Below are 17,037 nucleotides of genomic sequence, written 5' to 3'. Positions count from 1 at the left end.
TCTGCTTTGCAGAGGCCAATAACCCTGTCCTGAGATTATCTGCATCTGCCCCCCCCATCGCCCCCGAAACTCTTCCCCCCAAACCCCCTTCTTTATCTAGGATGTGGTCACAGCCTTCACACACGCTCGAAGACTGATACAGCGCCAGGTGGGGTTCGTGCTCTGCCCCCTCAGTGATCAAAGCAGGGAGAGCACCCACTGGCGCCTGCATCAGGAACCATCTCCCTTATTATCTATACTTCATCTTCGCCCACGAGGCCCCCGCATCCCCACCCGGGCCTGGCACAGTACACTTCTGGGCCTGTCACCCGAGGGTAGGGCAGAGCTGGCCCTGCTCCCACTAGACATGCAGGCGCCAGTATGTACACGAGCCTGACAGGTCAAGGTGTGTCCCTCAGCAGCTCCCGTGTCGCCCCCACCCGCAGGGCCTGCCCGGCACGCGCATAAAGGCGCGGCCGCACACAGCCTCCTGCAGTGCAGGCTGACGGAGGGGCCATGGGGGTAAGTACTGCCCACCGACCCGCCGCACCGCTCAGAGGGCTCATGCCTAGAGGCACAGGTCTAGCTCAATGCACTGAGGTGTGCTGCAATCTCCACAGCACTCCAAGGCGGGACAGGTAGCTCGCTGTGTTTCTGCCGCTGCTGCAGCGATCTGGGCATAGCCGCCCCTAGTGGTGCTCCCACAAATAACTCTTTTCAGGAGCCCTCAAGGTGCTCTTTTGACCAATCACGTTCACCTTCTCCTGGTTTGGTGAGGTTGCCCTTTCTTCTGACCTGAAGGAACACTGTAGTATTAGTTTGTCATTAATGGAGCGCCTTTAGTCATTATTGTGGCCTCGATGTCCTTTTGGTGGAAACTCCCTGGGGGCGGGGGTAGCTGAAATACAAGGCATTGGACATTTTCAGAGGATTAGAATGCGTGTCTGCATTTGCCCAGATAAGGAGTTAGGGGGGCTGGCCGGGCTCCAGTGAGCTACCCATGAAGGTCAGGCATGTGGATGGGTGCTGAGGTGGTCAGGAGAGTGCGCGAGTGCAAGAGAATCGCTGTGTGTCCAGCTGGGATAAGGAGTTAGGGGGGCTGGCCGGGCTCCAGTGAGCTACCCATGAAGGTCAGGCATGTGGATGGGTGCTGAGGTGGTCAGGAGAGTGCGCGAGTGCAAGAGACTTGCTCTGTGTCCAGCTGGGATAAGGAGATAGGGGGGCTGGCTGGGCTCCAAAAAGCTACCCTTGAAGGTCAGGCACGTGAATGAGTGCTGAGGTGGTCAGGAGAGTGCGCGAGTGCAAGAGACTTGCTGTGTGTCCAGCTGGGATAATGAGTTAGGGGGGCTGGCCGGGCTCCAGTGAGCTACCCATGAAGGTCAGGCATGTGGATGGGTGGTGAGGTGGTCAGGAGAGTGCACGAGTGCAAGAGACTTGCTCTGTGTCCAGCTGGGATAAGGAGATAGGGGGGCTGGCTGGGCTCCAAAAAGCTACCCTTGAAGGTCAGGCACGTGAATGAGTGCTGAGGTGGTCAGGAGAGTGCGCGAGTGCAAGAGACTTGCTGTGTGTCCAGCTGGGATAATGAGTTAGGGGGGCTGGCCGGGCTCCAGTGAGCTACCCATGAAGGTCAGGCATGTGGATGGGTGGTGAGGTGGTCAGGAGAGTGCACGAGTGCAAGAGACTCGCTGTGTGTCCAGCTGCGATAAGGAGTTAGGGGGGCTGGCCGCGCTCCAGTGAGCTACCCATGAAGATCAGGCATGTGGATGGGTGCTGAGGTGGTCAGGAGAGTGCACAAGTGCAAGAGACTCGCTGCGTGTCCAGCTGGGATAAGGAGTTAGTGGGGCTGGCCGGGCTCCAGTGAGCTACCCATGAAGGTCAGGCATGTGGATGGGTGCTGAGGTGGTCAGGAGAGTGCGCGAGTGCAAGAGACTTGCTGCGTGTCCAGCTGGGAGAAGGAGTTAGGGGGGCTGGCCGGGCTCCAGTGAGCTACCCATGAAGATCAGGCATGTGGATGGGTGCTGAGGTGGTCAGGAGAGTGCACAAGTGCAAGAGACTCGCTGTGTGTCCAGCTGGGATAAGGAGTTAGGGGGGCTGGCCGGGCTCCAGTGAGCTACCCATGAAGGTCAGGCATGTGGATGGGTGCTGAGGTGGTCAGGAGAGTGCACGAGTGCAAGAGACTCGCTGTGTGTCCAGCTGGGATAAGGAGTTAGGGGGGCTGGCCAGGCTCCACTGACCTACCCATGAAGGTCAGGCATGTGGATGGGTGCTGAGGTGGTCAGGAGAGTGCGCGAGTGCAAGAGACTCGCTGTGTGTCCAGCTGGGATAAGGAGTTAGGGGGGCTGGCCGGGCTCCAGTGAGATACCCATGAAGATCAGGCATGTGGATGGGTGCTGAGGTGGTGAGGAGAGTGCGCGAGTGCAAGAGACTTGCTGTGTGTCCAGCTGGGATAAGGAGTTAGGGGGGCTGGCCGGGCTCCAGTGAGCTACCCATGAAGGTCAGGCATGTGGATGGGTGCTGAGGTGGTCAGGAGAGTGCGCGAGTGCAAGAGACTTGCTGTGTGTCCAGCTGGGATAAGGAGTTAGGGGGGCTGGCCGGGCTCCAGTGAGCTACCCATGAAGGTCAGGCATGTGGCTGGGTGCTGAGGTGGTCAGGAGAGTGCACGAGTGCAAGAGACTCGCTGTGTGTCTAGCTGGGATAAGGAGTTAGGGGGGCTGGCCGGGCTCCAGTGAGCTACCCATGAAGGTCAGGCATGTGGATGGGTGCTGAGGGGGCCAGGAGAGTGCGCGAGTGCAAGAGACTCACTGTGTGTCCAGCTGGGATAATGAGTTAGCGGGGCTGGCCGGGCTCCAGTGAGCTACCCATGAAGGTCAGGCATGTGGATGGGTGGTGAGGTGGTCAGGGGAGTGCACGAGTGCAAGAGACTCGCTGTGTGTCCAGCTGGGATAAGGAGTTAGGGGGGCTGGCCGCGCTCCAATGAGCTACCCATGAAGATCAGGCATGTGGATGGGTGCTGAGTTGGTCAGGAGAGTGCACGAGTGCAAGAGACTCGCTGTGTGTCCAGCTGGGATAAGGAGTTAGGGGGGCTGGCCAGGCTCCACTGACCTACCCATGAAGGTCAGGAATGTGGATGGGTGCTGAGGTGGTCAGGAGAGTGCACGAGTGCAAGAGACTTGCTGTGTGTCCAGCTGGGATAAGCAGTTAGGGGGGCTGGCCGGGCTCCAGTGAACTACCCATGAAGGTCAGGCATGTGGATGGGTGCCTCGGTGGTCAGGAGAGTGCGCGAGTGCAAGAGACCGCTCTGTGTCCAGCTGGGATAAGGAGTTAGGTGGGTTGGCTGCTCTCCAGTGAACTACGCATGAAGGTCAGGCATGTGGATGGGTGCTGAGGTGGTCAGGAGAGTGCGCGAGTGCAAGAGACCGCTCTGTGTCCAGCTGGGATAAGGAGTTAGGTGGGCTGGCTGCTCTCCAGTGAACTACCCATGAAGATCAGGCATGTGGATGGGTGCTGAGGTGGTCAGGAGAGTGCGCGAGTGCAAGAGACTCGCTGTGTGTCCAGCTAGGATAAGGAGTTAGGGGGGCTGGCCGGGCTCCAGTGAGCTATCCATGAAGGTCAGGCATGTGGATGGGTGCTGAGGTGGTCAGGAGAGTGCACAAGTGCAAGAGACTTGCTGTGTGTCCAGCTGGGATAAGGAGTTAGGGGGGGTGGTGGTGCTCCAGTGAGCTACCCATGAAGGTCAGGCATGTGGATGGGTGCTGAGGTGGTCAGGAGAGTGCACAAGTGCAAGAGACTTGCTGTGTGTCCAGCTGGGATAAGGCGTTAGGGAGGTGGTGGTGCTCCAGTGAGCTACCCATGAAGGTCAGGCATGTGGATGGGTGCTGAGGTGGTGAGGAGAGTGCGCGAGTGCAAGAGACTTGCTGTGTGTCCAGCTGGGATAAGGAGTTAGGAGGGCTGGCCGCGCTCCAGTGAGCTACCCATGAAGGTCAGGCATGTGGATGGGAGCTGAGGTGTTCAGGAGAGTGGGCGAGTGCAAGAGACTTGCTGTGTGTCCAGCTGGGATAAGGAGATAGGGGGGATGGCTGGGCTCCAAAAAGCTACCCTTGAAGGTCAGGCACGTGAATGAGTGCGGAGGTGGTCAGGAGAGTGCGCGAGTGCAAGAGACTTGCTGTGTCCAGCTGGGATAAGGAGTTAGGGGGGCTGGCCGGGCTCCAGTGAGGTACCCATGAAGTTCAGGCATGTGGATGGGTGCTGAGGTGGTCAGGAGAGTGCGCAAGTGCAAGAGACCGCTGTGTGTATAGCTGGGATAAGGAGTTAGGTGGGCTGACTGGGCTCCAGTGAGCTACCCGTGAAGGTCAGGCATGTGGATGGGTGCTGAGGTGGTCAGGAGAGTGCACAAGTGCAAGAGACTCGCTGTGTGTCCAGCTGGGATAAGGAGTTAGGGGGGCTGGCCGGGCTCCAGTGAGCTACCCATGAAGGTCAGGCATGTGGATGGGTGCTGAGGTGGTCAGGAGAGTGCGCGAGTGCAAGAGACTTGCTGTGTGTCCAGCTGGGAGAAGGAGTTAGGGGGGCTGGCCGGGCTCCAGTGAGCTACCCATGAAGATCAGGCATGTGAATGGGTGCTGAGGTGGTCAGGAGAGTGCACAAGTGCAAGAGACTCGCTGTGTGTCCAGCTGGGATAAGGAGTTAGGGGGGCTGGCCGGGCTCCAGTGAGCTACCCATGAAGGTCAGGCATGTGGATGGGTGCTGAGGTGGTCAGGAGAGTGCACGAGTGCAAGAGACTCGCTGTGTGTCCAGATGGGATAAGGAGTTAGGGGGGCTGGCCAGGCTCCACTGACCTACCCATGAAGGTCAGGCATGTGGATGGGTGCTGAGGTGGTCAGGAGAGTGCGCGAGTGCAAGAGACTCGCTGTGTGTCCAGCTGGGATAAGGAGTTAGGGGGGCTGGCCGGGCTCCAGTGAGATACCCATGAAGATCAGGCATGTGGATGGGTGCTGAGGTGGTGAGGAGAGTGCGCGAGTGCAAGAGACTTGCTGAGTGTCCAGCTGGGATAAGGAGTTAGGGGGGCTGGCCGGGCTCCAGTGAGCTACCCATGAAGGTCAGGCATGTGGATGGGTGCTGAGGTGGTCAGGAGAGTGCGCGAGTGCAAGAGACTTGCTGTGTGTCCAGCTGGGATAAGGAGTTAGGGGGGCTGGCCGGGCTCCAGTGAGCTACCCATGAAGGTCAGGCATGTGGCTGGGTGCTGAGGTGGTCAGGAGAGTGCACGAGTGCAAGAGACTCGCTGTGTGTCTAGCTGGGATAAGGAGTTAGGGGGGCTGGCCGGGCTCCAGTGAGATACCCATGAAGGTCAGGCATGTGGATGGGTGCTGAGGGGGCCAGGAGAGTGCGCGAGTGCAAGAGACTCACTGTGTGTCCAGCTGGGATAATGAGTTAGCGGGGCTGGCCGGGCTCCAGTGAGCTACCCATGAAGGTCAGGCATGTGGATGGGTGGTGAGGTGGTCAGGAGAGTGCACGAGTGCAAGAGACTCGCTGTGTGTCCAGCTGGGATAAGGAGTTAGGGGGGCTGGCCGGGCTCCAGTGAACTACCCATGAAGGTCAGGCATGTGGATGGGTGCCGAGGTGGTCAGGAGAGTGCGCGAGTGCAAGAGACCGCTCTGTGTCCAGCTGGGATAAGGAGTTAGGTGGGCTGGCTGCTCTCCAGTGAACTACCCATGAAGGTCAGGCATGTGGATGGGTGCTGAGGTGGTCAGGAGAGTGCGCTAGTGCAAGAGACCGCTCTGTGTCCAGCTGGGATAAGGAGTTAGGTGGGCTGGCTGCTCTCCAGTGAACTACCCATGAAGATCAGGCATGTGGATGGGTGCTGAGGTGGTCAGGAGAGTGCACAAGTGCAAGAGACTTGCTGTGTGTCCAGCTGGGATAAGGAGTTAGGGGAGGTGGTGGTGCTCCAGTGAGCTACCCATGAAGGTCAGGCATGTGGATGGGTGCTGAGGTGGTGAGGAGAGTGCGCGAGTGCAAGAGACTTGCTGTGTGTCCAGCTGGGATAAGGAGTTAGGGGGGCTGGCCGGGCTCCAGTGAGCTACCCATGAAGGTCAGGCACGTGGATGAGTGCTGAGGTGGTCAGGAGAGTGCGCGAGTGCAAGAGAATTGCTGTGTGTCCAGCTGGGATAAGGAGTTAGGAGGGCTGGTCGCGCTCCAGTGAGCCACCCATGAAGGTCAGGCATGTGGATGGGAGCTGAGGTGTTCAGGACAGTGCGCAAGTGTAAGAGACTTGCTGTGTGTCCAGCTGGGATAAGGAGATAGGGGGGCTGGCTGGGCTCCAAAAACCTACCCTTGAAGGTCAGGCACGTGAATGACTGCTGAGGTGGTCAGGAGAGTGCGCGAGTGCAAGAGACTTGCTGTGTGTCCAGCTGGGATAAGGAGTTAGAGGGGCTGGCCGGGCTCCAGTGAGCTACCCATGAAGGTCAGGCATGTGGATGGGTGCTGAGGTGGTCAGGAGAGTGCACGAGTGCAAGAGACTCGCTGTGTGTGCAGCTGGGATAAGGAGTTAGGGGGGCTGGCCGCGCTCCAATGACCTACCCATGAAGATCAGGCATGTGGATGGGTGCTGAGGTGGTCAGGAGAGTGCACGAGTGCAAGAGACTCGCTGTGTGTCCAGCTGGGATAAGGAGTTAGGGGGCTGGCCGGGCTCCAGTGAGCTACCCATGAAGGTCAGGCATGTGGATGGGTGCTGAGGTGGTCAGGAGAGTGCACGAGTGCAAGAGACTCGCTGTGTGTCCAGCTGGGATAAGGAGTTAGGGGGGCTGGCCAGGCTCCACTGACCTACCCATGAAGGTCAGGAATGTGGATGGGTGCTGAGGTGGTCAGGAGAGTGCACAAGTGCAAGAGACTCGCTGTGTGTCCAGCTGGGATAAGGAGTTAGGGGGGCTGGCCGGGCTCCAGTGAACTACCCATGAAGGTCAGGCATGTGGATGGGTGCTGAGGTGGTCAGGAGAGTGCGCGAGTGCAAGAGACCGCTCTGTGTCCAGCTGGGATAAGGAGTTAGGTGGGCTGGCTGCTCTCCAGTGAACTACCCATGAAGGTCAGGCATGTGGATGGGTGCTGAGGTGGTCAGGAGAGTGCGTGAGTGCAAGAGACTCGCTGTGTGTCCAGCTAGGATAAGGAGTCAGGGGGGCTGGCCGGGCTCCAGTGAGCTATCCATGAAGGTCAGGCATGTGGATGGGTGCTGAGGTGGTCAGGAGAGTGCACGAGTGCAAGAGGCTTGCTGTGTGTCCAGCTGGGATAAGGAGTTAGGGGGGGTGGTGGTGCTCCAGTGAGCTACCCATGAAGGTCAGGCATGTGGATGGGTGCTGAGGTGGTCAGGAGAGTGCACAAGTGCAAGAGACTTGCTGTGTGTCCAGCTGGGATAAGGAGTTAGGGTAGGTGGTGGTGCTCCAGTGAGCTACCCTTGAAGGTCAGGCATGTGGATGGGTGCTGAGGTGGTGAGGAGAGTGCGCGAGTGCAAGAGACTTGCTGTGTGTCCAGCTGGGATAAGGAGTTAGGGGGGCTGGCCGGGCTCCAGTGAGCTACCCATGAAGGTCAGGCACGTGGATGAGTGCTGAGTTGGTCAGGAGAGTGCGCGAGTGCAAGAGAATCGCTGTGTGTCCAGCTGGGATAAGGAGTTAGGAGGGCTGGCCGCGCTCCAGTGAGCTACCCATGAAGGTCAGGCATGTGGATGGGAGCTGAGGTGTTCAGGAGAGTGCGTGAGTGCAATAGACTTGCTGTGTGTCCAGCTGGGATAAGGAGATAGGGGGGATGGCTGGGCTCCAAAAAGCTACCCTTGAAGGTCAGGCATGTGAATGAGTGCTGAGGTGGTCAGGAGAGTGCGCGAGTGCGAGAGACTTGCTGTGTGTCCAGCTGGGATAAGGAGTTAGGGGGGCTGGCCGGGCTCCAGTGAGCTACCCATGAAGGTCAGGCATGTGGATGGGTGCTGAGGTGGTCAGTAGAGTGCGCGAGTGCAAGAGACCGCTGTGTGTACAGCTGGGATAAGGAGTTAGGTGGGCTGACCGGGCTACAGTGAGCTACCCATGAAGGTCAGGCATGTGGATGGGTGCTGAGGTGGTCAGGAGAGTGCACAACTGCAAGAGACTTGCTGTGTGTCCAGCTGGGATAAGGAGTTAGGGGGGGTGGTGGTGCTCCAGTGAGCTACCCATGAAGGTCAGGCATGTGGATGGGTGCTGAGGTGGTCAGGAGAGTGCGCGAGTGCAAGAGACTCGCTGTGTGTCCAGCTGGGATAAGGAGTTAGGGGAGCTGGCCGGGCTCCAGTGAGCTACCCATGAAGGTCAGGCACTTGGATGAGTGCTGAGGTGGTCAGGAGTGCACGCGAGTGCAAGAGAATCGCTGTGTGTCCAGCTGGGATAAGGAGTTAGGAGGGCTGGCCGTGCTCGAGTGAGCTACCCATGAAGGTCAGGCATGTGGATGGGTGCTGAGGTGGTCAGGAGAGTGCGCGAGTGCAAGAGACTTGCTGTGTGTCCAGCTGGGATAAGGAGTTAGGGGGGCTGGCCGGGCTCCAGTGAGCTACCCATGAAGGTCAGGCATGTGGATGGGTGCTGAGGTGGTCAGGAGAGTGCACGAGTGCAAGAGACTCGCTGTGTGTCCAGCTGGGATAAGGAGTTAGGGGGGCTGGCCGCGCTCCAATGAGCTACCCATGAAGATCAGGCATGTGGATGGGTGCTGAGGTGGTCAGGAGAGTGCACGAGTGCAAGAGACTCGCTGTGTGTCCAGCTGGGATAAGGAGTTAGGGGGGCTGGCCGGGCTCCAGTGAGCTACCCATGAAGGTCAGGCATGTGGATGGGTGCTGAGGTGGTCAGGAGAGTGCACGAGTGCAAGAGACTCACTGTGTGTCCAGCTGGGATAAGGAGTTAGGGGGGCTGGCCAGGCTCCACTGACCTACCCATGAAGGTCAGGAATGTGGATGGGTGCTGAGGTGGTCAGGAGAGTGCACAAGTGCAAGAGACTCGCTGTGTGTCCAGCTGGGATAAGGAGTTAAGGGGGCTGGCCGGGCTCCAGTGAACTACCCATGAAGATCAGGCATGTGGATGGGTGCTGAGGTGGTCAGGAGCGGGCGCGAGTGCAAGAGACTCGCTGTGTGTCCAGCTGGGATAAGGAGTTAGGGGGGCTGGCCGGGCTCCAGTGAGCTACCCATGAAGGTCAGGCATGTGGATGGGTGCTGAGGTGGTCAGGAGAGTGCGCGAGTGCAAGAGACTCGCTGTGTGTCCAGCTGGGATAAGGAGTTAGGGGGGCTGGCCGGGCTCGAGTGAGCTACCCATGAAGGTCAGGCATGTGGATGGGTGCTGAGGTGGTCAGGAGAGTGCGCGAGTGCAAGAGACTTGCTGTGATAAGGAGTTAGGTGGGCTGGCTGGGCTCTAGTGAGCTACCCATGAAGGTCAGGCATGTGGATGGGTGCTGAGGTGGTCAGGAGAGTGCGCGAGTGCAAGAGACTTGCTGTGTGTTCAGCTGGGATAAGGAGTTAGGGGGGCTGGCCGGGCTCCAGTGAGCTACCCATGAAGGTCAGGCATGTGGATGGGTGCTGAGGTGGTCAGGCGAGTGCACAAGTGCAAGACACTCACTGTGTGTCCAGCTGGGATAAGGAGTTAGGGGGGCTGGCCGGGCTTTAGTGTGCTACCCATGAAGGTCAGGCATGTGGATGGGTGCTGAGGGGGCCAGGAGAGTGCGCGAGGGCAAGAGACTCGCTGTGTGTCCAGCTGGGATAAGGAGTTAGGTTGGCTGGCCGGGCTCCAGTGAGCTACCCATGAAGATCAGGCATGTGGATGGGTGCTGAGGTGGTCAGGAGAGTGCACGAGAGCAAGAGACTCGATGTGTGTCCAGCTGGGATAAGGAGTTAGGTGAGCTGGCCGCTTTCCAGTGAGCTACCCATGAAGGTCAGGCATGTGGATGGGTGCTGAGGTGGTCAGGAGCGGGCGCGAGTGCAAGAGACTCGCTGTGTGTCCAGCTGGGATAAGGATTTAGGGGGGCTGGCTGGGCTCCAGTGAGCTACCCATGAAGGTCAGGCATGTGGATGGGTGCTGAGGTGGTCAGGAGAGTGCCCGAGTGCAAGAGACTCGCTGTGTGTCCAGCTGGGATAAGGAGTTAGGGGGGCTGGCCAGGCTCCACTGACCTACCCATGAAGGTCAGGAATGTGGATGGGTGCTGAGGTGGTCAGGAGAGTGCACAAGTGCAAGAGACTCGCTGTGTGTCCAGCTGGGATAAGGAGTTAGGGGGTCGCTTGGCTCCAGTGAACTACCCATGAAGGTCAGGCATGTGGATGGGTGCTGAGGTGGTCAGGAGAGTGCACGAGTGCAAGAGACTTGCTGTGTGTTCAGCTGGGATAAGGAGTTAGGGGGGCTGGCCGGGCTCCAGTGAGCTACCCATGAAGGTCAGGCATGTGGATGGGTGCTGAGGTGGTCAGGCGAGTGCACAAGTGCAAGACACTCACTGTGTGTCCAGCTGGGATAAGGAGTTAGGGGGGCTGGCCGGGCTCCAGTGAGCTACCCATGAAGATCAGGCATGTGGATGGGTGCTGAGATGGCCAGGAGAGTGCGCAAGTGCAAGAGACTCGCTGTGTGTCCAGCTGGGATAAGGAGTTAGGGGGGCTGGCCGGGCTCTAGTGAGCTACCCATGAAGGTCAGGCATGTGGATGGGTGCTGAGGGGGCCAGGAGAGTGCGCGAGGGCAAGAGACCGCTGAGTGTCCAGCTGGGATAAGGAGTTAGGTGGGCTGACCGGGCTCCAGTGAGCTACCCATGAAAGTCAGGCATGTGGATGGGTGCTGAGGTGGTCAGGAGAGTGCGCGAGTGCAAGAGACTTGCTGTGTCTCCAGGCTGGGATAAGGAGTTAGGGGGGCTGGCCGGGGTCCAGTGAGCTACCCATGAAGGTCAGGCATGTGGATGGGTGCTGAGGTGGTCAGGAGAGTGCACGAGTGCAAGAGACTCACTGTGTGTCCAGCTGGGATAAGGAGTTAGGGGGGCTGGCCGCGCTCCAATGAGCTACCCATGAGGATCAGGCATGTGGATGGGTGCTGAGGTGGTCAGGAGAGTGCACGAGTGCAAGAGACTCGCTGTGTGTCCAGCTGGGATAAGGAGTTAGGGGGGCTGGCCGGGCTCCAGTGAGCTACCCATGAAGGTCAGGCATGTGGATGGGTGCTGAGGTGGTCAGGAGAGTGCACGAGTGCAAGAGACTCACTGTGTGTCCAGCTGGGATAAGGAGTTAGGGGGGCTGGCCAGGCTCCACTGACCTACCCATGAAGGTCAGGAATGTGGATGGGTGCTGAGGTGGTCAGGAGAGTGCACAAGTGCAAGAGACTCGCTGTGTGTCCAGCTGGGATAAGGAGTTAGGGGGGCTGGCCGGGCTCCAGTGAACTACCCATGAAGGTCAGGCATGTGGATGGGTGCTGAGGTGGTCAGGAGAGTGCGCGAGTGCAAGAGACCGCTCTGTGTCCAGCTGGGATAAGGAGTTAGGTGGGCTGGCTGCTCTCCAGTGAACTACCCATGAAGGTCAGGCATGTGGATGGGTGCTGAGGTGGTCAGGAGAGTGCACGAATGCAAGAGACTCGCTGTGTGTCCAGCTAGGATAAGGAGTTAGGGGGGCTGGCCGGGCTCCAGTGAGCTATCCATGAAGGTCAGGCATGTGGATGGGTGCTGAGGTGGTCAGGAGAGTGCACGAGTGCAAGAGACTTGCTGTGTGTCCAGCTGGGATAAGGAGTTAGGTGGGCTGACCAGGCTCCAGTGAGCTACCCATGAAGGTCAGGCATGTGGATGGGTGCTGAGGTGGTGAAGAGAGTGGGCGAGTGCAAGAGACTTGCTGTGTGTCCAGCTGGGATAAGGAGTTAGGGGGGCTGGCCGGGCTCCAGTGAGCTACCCATGAAGGTCAGGCACGTGGATGAGTGCTGAGGTGGTCAGGAGAGTGCGCGAGTGCAAGAGAATCGCTGTGTGTCCAGCTGGGATAAGGAGTTAGGAGGGCTGGCCGCGCTCCAGTGAGCTACCCATGAAGGTCAGGCATGTGGATGGGAGCTGAGGTGTTCAGGAGAGTGCGCGAGTGCAAGAGACCGCTGTGTGTCCAGCTGGGATAAGGAGTTAGGTGGGCTGACCGGGCTCCAGTGAGCTACCCATGAAGGTCAGGCATGTGGATGGGTGCTGAGGTGGTCAGGAGAGTGCACGAGTGCAAGAGACTCGATGTGTGTCGAGCTGGGATAAGGAGTTAGGTGGGCTGGCCGCTTTCCAGTGAGCTACCCATGAAGGTCAGGCATGTGGATGGGTGCTGAGGTGGTCAGGAGCGGGCGCAAGTGCAAGAGACTCGCTGTGTGTCCAGCTGGGATAAGGAGTTAGGGGGGCTGGCCGGGCTCCAGTGAGCTACCCATGAAGGTCAGGCATGTGGATGGGTGCTGAGGTGGTCAGGAGAGTGCGCGAGTGCAAGAGACTCGCTGTGTGTCCAGCTGGGATAAGGAGTTAGGGGGGCTGGCCGGGCTCGAGTGAGCTACCCATGAAGGTCAGGCATGTGGATGGGTGCTGAGGTGGTCAGGAGAGTGCGCGAGTGCAAGAGACTTGCTGTGATAAGGAGTTAGGTGGGCTGGCTGGGCTCTAGTGAGCTACCCATGAAGGTCAGGCATGTGGATGGGTGCTGAGGTGGTCAAGAGAGTGCACGAGTGCAAGAGACTTGCTGTGTGTTCAGCTGGGATAAGGAGTTAGGGGGGCTGGCCGGGCTCCAGTGAGCTACCCATGAAGGTCAGGCATGTGGATGGGTGCTGAGGTGGTCAGGCGAGTGCACAAGTGCAAGACACTCACTGTGTGTCCAGCTGGGATAAGGAGTTAGGGGGGCTGGCCGGGCTTTAGTGTGCTACCCATGAAGGTCAGGCATGTGGATGGGTGCTGAGGGGGCCAGGAGAGTGCGCGAGGGCAAGAGACTCGCTGTGTGTCCAGCTGGGATAAGGAGTTAGGTTGGCTGGCCAGGCTCCAGTGAGCTACCCATGAAGATCAGGCATGTGGATGGGTGCTGAGGTGGTCAGGAGAGTGCACGAGTGCAAGAGACCGCTGTGTGTCCAGCTGGGATAAGGAGTTAGGTGGGCTGACCGGGCTCCAGTGAGCTACCCATGAAGGTCAGGCATGTGGATGGGTGCTGAGGTGGTCAGGAGAGTGCACGAGAGCAAGAGACTCGATGTGTGTCCAGCTGGGATAAGGAGTTAGGTGAGCTGGCCGCTTTCCAGTGAGCTACCCATGAAGGTCAGGCATGTGGATGGGTGCTGAGGTGGTCAGGAGCGGGCGCGAGTGCAAGAGACTCGCTGTGTGTCCAGCTGGGATAAGGATTTAGGGGGGCTGGCCGGGCTCCAGTGAGCTACCCATGAAGGTCAGGCATGTGGATGGGTTCTGAGGTGGTCAGGAGAGTGCCCGAGTGCAAGAGACTCGCTGTGTGTCCAGCTGGGATAAGGAGTTAGGGGGGCTGGCCAGGCTCCACTGACCTACCCATGAAGGTCAGGAATGTGGATGGGTGCTGAGGTGGTCAGGAGAGTGCACAAGTGCAAGAGACTCGCTGTGTGTCCAGCTGGGATAAGGAGTTATGGGGTCGCTGGGCTCCAGTGAACTACCCATGAAGGTCAGGCATGTGGATGGGTGCTGAGGTGGTCAGGAGAGTGCGCGAGTGCAAGAGACTCGCTGTGTGTTCAGCTGGGATAAGGAGTTAGGGGGGGTGGTGGTGCTCCAGTGAGCTATCCATGAAGGTCAGGCATGTGGATGGGTGCTGAGGTGGTCAGGAGAGTGCACGAGTGCAAGAGACTTGCTGTGTGTTCAGCTGGGATAAGGAGTTAGGGGGGCTGGCCGGGCTCCAGTGAGCTACCCATGAAGGTCAGGCATGTGGATGGGTGCTGAGGTGGTCAGGCGAGTGCACAAGTGCAAGACACTCACTGTGTGTCCAGCTGGGATAAGGAGTTAGGGGGGCTGGCCGGGCTCCACTGACCTACCCATGAAGGTCAGGCATGTGGATGGGTGCTGAGGTGGTCAGGCGAGTGCGCGAGTGCAAGAGACTTGCTGTGTCTCCAGGCTGGGATAAGGAGTTAGGGGGGCTGGCCGGGCTCCAGTGAGCTACCCATGAAGGTCAGGCATGTGGATGGGTGCTGAGGTGTTCAGGAGACTGCGCAAGTGCAAGAGACTCACTGTATGTCCAACTGGACTGCATTTTGTCATAGAACGTTGCTGTATTCTGGTGGAAGAGGTGTTGTGCTTTGTGTTCTAGTCTGGTGTATGGAGGCGAGTCATTATGCATCCAGCTGGACCGAATGTTGTCGTAGGTCATCGCCGCATGCCGGTGGGTAGCTATGCCTGCAGTAGATGTCCTGCGAAGTGCTGCATGAATACGTACCTTGAAGCTCTGATGGAGCGTTGTCTTTGGTGAAGCTGTGTGATCAGATCGTCTGTATAATAGACAGGCTGCCTGCCCTCTGCGAGGGCGCAGAAGGAGGAGACTGAAACATAGGTGGCATGGCGATTGCTATAGACTTTTATTTAAGATCACAATAAAGAGCAAACCTACCTTTTCCTTTATGAGGGGTTTCCCTGCCTCAACTAAAAGCGCAAATGGGTCTGTCAAGATGTCGCTGCAACTGCAAGAGTCCACCGTGCTGCGTCAAACGTCCCTATCTTTGTCCCTTACACTTACAACTAAAGTAAATCTGTACCAATGTTCCTGGTCCAGGAGAAGGACTCCCTCCTCCTGCACTGGAAGACGCAGATTCTGTTTGCAAGTCTCTCACCAGGGGGAGAGTACTTCAGTGACTTCAGTACTTCAAAACAAAGGATTGCTGCCTTTGCATCAAACATCATAATTTCTTCCCTCCAGGAGGAATAACTCAGTTCACCTGGATCACTGATTTGATGCTCCTTGGAAACTGAATTACCAGGAGACAGACTCCTTTCTCCTGATGTCGGGCTCTGTGTTTCTCCTCATACAAAGGTAGGGGGGAATGACTCCCTTCCCCTGACCTCTCTCAGGCTCTTTATCACAATTCAAAATGCCAGGGAGAATGTTTCCCTTCTCCTGACCACTCGCAGGCTCTTTATCACAGTTCACAATGCCTGGGGGAATGTCTCTCTTCTCCTGACCTCTCTCTAGCTCTTTATCACAGTTCACAATGCCTGGAGGAATGCCACCCTTCCCCTGACCTCTCGCAGGCTCTTTATCATAGTTCACAATGCCAGGGAGAATGTCTCCCTTCCCCTGACCACTCGCAGGCTCTTTATCACAGTTCACAATGCCAGGGAGAATGTCTCCCTTCCCCTGACCACTCGCAGGCTCTTTATCACAGTTCACAATGCCTGGGGGAATGTCTCTCTTCTCCTGACCTCTCTCAAGCTCTTTATCTTAGTTCACAATGCCTGGAGGAATGCCACCCTTCCCCTGACCTCTCGCAGGCTCTTTATCACAGTTCACAATGCCTGGAGGAATGCCACCCTTCTCCTGACCTCTCGGAGGCTCTTTATCATAGTTCACAATGCCAGTGAGAATGACTCCCTTCCCCTGACCTCTCGCAAGCTCTTTATCACAGTTCACAATGCCAGAGGGAATGACTCCCTTCCCCTGACCTCTCTCAGGCTCTTTGTCACAGTTCACAATTCCAGGGGGAATGTCTCCCGCCCCCTGACCTCTCGGAGGGTCTTTATCATAGTTCACAATGCCAGGCGGAGTGTCCCCTTCCCGTAGCCTTTCCCAGACTCTTTATCTCAGTTCACAATTCACAATGCCAGGGGGAATGAATCCCTTCCCATGGCCTCGCACAGGCTCTTTATCACAGTTCACAATGCCAGGCGGAGTGTTCCCTTCCCGTAGCCTTTCCCAGACTCTATCTCAGTTCACAATTCACAATGCCAGGGGGAATGAATCCCTTCCCATGGCCTCGCACAGGCTCTTTATCACAGTTCACAATGCCAGGCGGAGTGTCCCCTTCCCGTAGCCTTTCCCAGACTCTTTATCTCAGTTCACAATTCACAATGCCAGGGAGAATTTCTCCCTCCCTGTGGCCTTTCCCAGGCTCTTTATCTCAGTTCACAATTCACAATGCCAGGGGGAATGAATCCCTTCCCATGGCCTCGCACAGGCTCTTTATCACAGTTCACAATGCCAGGCGGAGTCTCCCCTTCCCGTAGCCTTTCCCAGACTCTTTATCTCAGTTCACAATTCACAATGCCAGGGGGAATGAATCCCTTCCCCTGACCTCTCGCAGGCTCTTTATCACAGTTCACAATGGGCCTCATTACGACCCAGGCGGTAAGTTACCGCCTGGGCCGTGACTTTACCACCATGGCGTAAACTACGTTTATGCCATGGTGGTTGGCGGACTTACCGCCCCATTCCGACCTTGGCGGGGCGGTAAGTCCCCAATCCCCATTTACCCTTCCCCATTCCCATTTTTGCCCCATAGGGCATAATGGGAGTGGGGAAGGCGTTAATTACGCCACCGTAAATTACGGTGGCGTAATTAACTCCATGGTCCCTTAGCGCCATGGATTTTAACACCTGCTAAAAGCAGGTGTTAAGTCCGCCATGGCGCTAAGGGACCTCGTACTCAGGCGGTAAGGGTCGGCGCTGTTTACGCCGCCGTAAAACCCTTACCGCCTGGGTCGTAATGAGGCCCAATGCCAGAGGGAATGACTCCCTTCCCCTGACCTCTCTCAGGCTCTTTGTCACAGTTCACAATTCCAGGGGGAATGTCTCCCTCCGCGTGGCCTCGCACAGGCTCTTCATCACAGTTCACAATTGCAGGTGGAATGTCTCCCTTCCCCTGACCTCTCGGAGGCTCTTTATCATAGTTCACAATGCCAGTGAGAATGACTCCCTTCCCCTGACCACTCGCAGGCTCTTTATCATAGTTCACAATGCCAGGGGGAATGACTCCCTTCCCCTGACCTCTCGCAGGCTCTTTATCACAGTTCACAATGCCAGGCAGAGTGTCCCCTTCCCGTAGCCTTTCCCAGACTCTTTATCTCAGTTCACAATTCACAATGCCAGGGGGAATGAATCCCTTCCCATGGCCTCGCACAGGCTCTTTA

General features: G+C 57.7%; 1 long non-coding RNA gene across 1 annotated transcript in view; it reads left to right on the top strand.

The window, feature by feature from the left end:
- Positions 1 to 380: 380 nt before the first annotated feature.
- Positions 381 to 17,037, top strand: part of LOC138526494 (uncharacterized) — a 49,132-nt gene continuing 32,475 nt past the window's right edge. Inside the window, exon 1 of the long non-coding RNA XR_011283583.1 lies at positions 381 to 501. This is a non-coding gene — a long non-coding RNA (uncharacterized lncRNA). The remainder of the gene's footprint in view (positions 502 to 17,037) is intronic.

Source organism: Ambystoma mexicanum, chromosome 7p (genome assembly GCF_040938575.1).
Source record: "Ambystoma mexicanum isolate Mex_15411 chromosome 7p, UKY_AmexF1_1, whole genome shotgun sequence".
NCBI lineage: Eukaryota > Metazoa > Chordata > Amphibia > Caudata > Ambystomatidae > Ambystoma > Ambystoma mexicanum.
The sequence above is the reverse complement of the archived record's forward strand: the minus strand, read 5'-3'. Positions and strand labels throughout refer to the sequence as shown.